The sequence below is a fragment of the Microtus ochrogaster genome, linkage group LG2 (genome assembly GCF_000317375.1).
Source record: "Microtus ochrogaster isolate Prairie Vole_2 linkage group LG2, MicOch1.0, whole genome shotgun sequence".
Taxonomy (NCBI): domain Eukaryota; kingdom Metazoa; phylum Chordata; class Mammalia; order Rodentia; family Cricetidae; genus Microtus; species Microtus ochrogaster.
This window is the reverse complement of record NC_022028.1, coordinates 8,533,764-8,536,901: the sequence shown is the minus strand read 5'-3', so window position 1 is coordinate 8,536,901 and position 3,138 is coordinate 8,533,764.

The following is a 3,138-nucleotide window of genomic DNA, read 5'->3' as shown; positions in this document are numbered from 1 at the left end:
AACCAAAAAAAAAAAAAAAAAGAGTTAATAAAAAGCCTGAGCTAATGAGCCAATCAGTTTACAGTTAATGTAGACCTCTGTGTGATTTCTTTGGGACTTAACGATTGCAGGAATTGGGCAGGACAGAACCCCCACAACACAGGACAGATAGGTAGGGTGCTCTGAGGGACTGATCCGCCCAGCCACTGTTCCAAGAGACCTGGCATACGCAGACACACGGCTGAGGGAAGGCCATGTGAAGTCAGAACATCACACAGACATTTCTCAGGTCTTCCAGACTAAAGTTCAAGTTAGATTAAACCACAATAAAATGAGCTTTCAATGAAGTTAGTTGCTAGATGTGTATGAGAGTCTTTGGAACAGTGCACATGAGACAGGCCTTGGGTTCAGGCTTCAGTCTGGAGCCTTTCCCTGTTGCTGAGTGTGCTGGCTAGCTTTATGTCAACTTAACACAAGTTGGAGACATTGGAAAGGAGGAAGCATCGATTGAGAAAATGCCTCCATAAGATCAGGCTGTAGTCAAGCCTGTGGGACATTCTTATTAGTGATTAGTGGGGCAGGGCCCAGCCCACTGTGGGTGGTACCATCCCAGGGCTGGTGGTTCTGGGTTCTATAAGGAAGCAGACCGAGGAAGCCTTGATAAACAAGCCAGTAATCACCACCCCTCCATGGCCTCTGCATCAGCCCCTGCCTCCTGGTTTTGGCCCTGTCTGAGTTCCTGTCCTGTTCTTCAATGATGGATCCTTTCCTCCTCAACTTGCCTCTGGTCATGGTGTTTCCTCAGCATAGTAACCCTAAGGAGGAGACTGAGTGACTTGGGGCAGGCTGCCCCAGACCTTTGGTATGAATTTTCCCATCTGAATAGTGGAGGTAGTAGTGTCTCGCTCATGGGCCTTTTTAAGTGGACTAACAAGATCATGTGTGCAGTAACTGCAGTCCCTTTGAATGGCAGGTCCTTCCCCACCATGCACCAATCCACCCCATGAAGATCAAATGTGTCTGATGCATGCTTCTCAGCTGGGAGCAACCGAACCATATCATTCTGGGTGCTCTCTTCAGAAGAGGGATGCTTTCTAGACTTCTCAGAAGAGCTGAGGAAGGCACTCAGGGCGAAGTTCCCAGAACACCCTTGGAACAACACTGCATCCCTGACCTGACCTGGGAGCTGTTTTCCCAAGGGATGACCTAGACCATGGCCTCTGTCACCACCCACACCAGTAAGATCAGAAATCCCCAAACCGCAGGGGTTTCCTGCTCTCTGCTGCTGCCCATTTATTCCAGGCGACACCCTGCTTGCGAAGTAGCGTGTGATCCGGGACTGGAACATCCCCGAATTTTCTAGCCACACGAGCTTGAGCCAGTCCCGATGGTTCTTCACAAACAGGGTCATCGGATTCTTCCCAAGCTCTGGGCTTGCTCATTCTCTAAAGGTTTCTATACAGCCAAGGGACGTCAGCCTTTGACCACCTTTCCAGCTTCCTCAGGGGACAGGGCAATCCCGCCGTTTAAACACCTGCTCTTCTCAACGCACTCCGTCTTTGGTTCTCGATTCTAATTTCTTTTCCACTTCTACTGCTTTAAAGGCAAATGAAATGACACACTTTTATTTCATTTCCCCCCTTCGATTTGTGTGTGTGTGTGTGTTTGTGTGTGCATGCATGTTTGCATGTGCATTTGGTGTAAGTGCTTGTGGATGTGCATGCACATGGAGTCCCGAGGTTGATGCCAGGAATTATCCTCTCAAAGCTGATCTGGCTAAGTTTCACTGCAGAGATCCTGTCTCCACTGGCTCAGGCTGAATCACAGGTAGGCCATCTCCCACCTGACGTCTATGTGAGTTCTGGGGATCCACAATGCAGTCCTGATGCTTGGTCAGTAAGTGCTTTAACCATGGAGCCTCCTCCCCAGGCCCAGTCTTTTTGCTTTTGCTGTTTTTGTGAGACCTTTACAATGACAGCATTTCAGAGTTTGAGCTCTGTCTCTGTGATGTGGGAGGGAGTGCTATGGCAGGGAAGAAGTTGAAATCAACAATGTAAAAGGTCTCCATCAGTTTTGCTATAGCTCAGCACTGTGTGATTATTACACACGGGTAGCAGACAGTAGCTTTGGAAATGGCTCAGGGGGAAAAGCGTTGTGGCTTAGGCATGAGGATGGGAGTTTGAATTTGCAGAGCCCATGTGAGAGCTGAGAGAGGGTGTGGTGGCCCTCCTGTAATCTCAGTGCATAGGAGGCAGATCCCCAGAGCAAGCAGGTCTGCTAGACTAGAGAACTGGGGAGCTCCTGGTTCAGTGAGGAGCCTGTCTCTGTGTAGAAGGTGGAGTGTGAGGAAGGAAGGTGTCTGAGTCCACTTTGGGCCTCCACACACATGCAAACACACATACATGCAAGAAGGTATATCACATATGAATCACACACACACACACACACACACACACACACACACACACACACACACCATAGTTGATTTCAGAAAACTGTCAATATGACTTCAGTCAAACAATGCCAAAAAGAGAAACTATCTATACTTTCTATTTTCAGGCTGCAAAGTAAAAAGTAAGAGAATTGGGTGGTTAATTTAAAATCCTACAAGTGCTTGAAGCTCTGCATCCCCTTTAAATCACATTGCTCTTTACCCAATAGACAAGCTCTTAGCCAGGATGAGCAAGCCAACAGAGGGCAAGGAGGGTTTAGAATAAAAACTGACAGGCTTCAGAACTTCGAGAATGTTGGATTCCACATCGTTCCTCAGTCTCACACCTCTGAAGGTTCTCCCGAGAAAGTTCACCTGTGAAGGTTCTTCCCCGAAGGTTCTCCCCCAAAGTTATGGTGAGGTCGCTGCATGCATGGGAATCACCTTGTTTGTTGCAAGAGGTTTGTATTCAAAGCCACGTGCAAGGCTAACCGCTCTCCTCCTATGATCTTGTCCAGCACTAGACTCCAGAAGTGCTCTCATGGGGTCTATGGACCTTGGGATTCTGGAGTCTCCGTAAGCACTTTCATCATTGGAAATGCTAAAAGCCTCAGAGTGAGTATGTCAAGAAATGGTTATCTCACTCAGGATAGTATTTTCTATTTCCATCCATTTGCATGCAAAATTTGAGAAGTCATTGTTTTTTACTGCTGAGTAGTACTCTAATG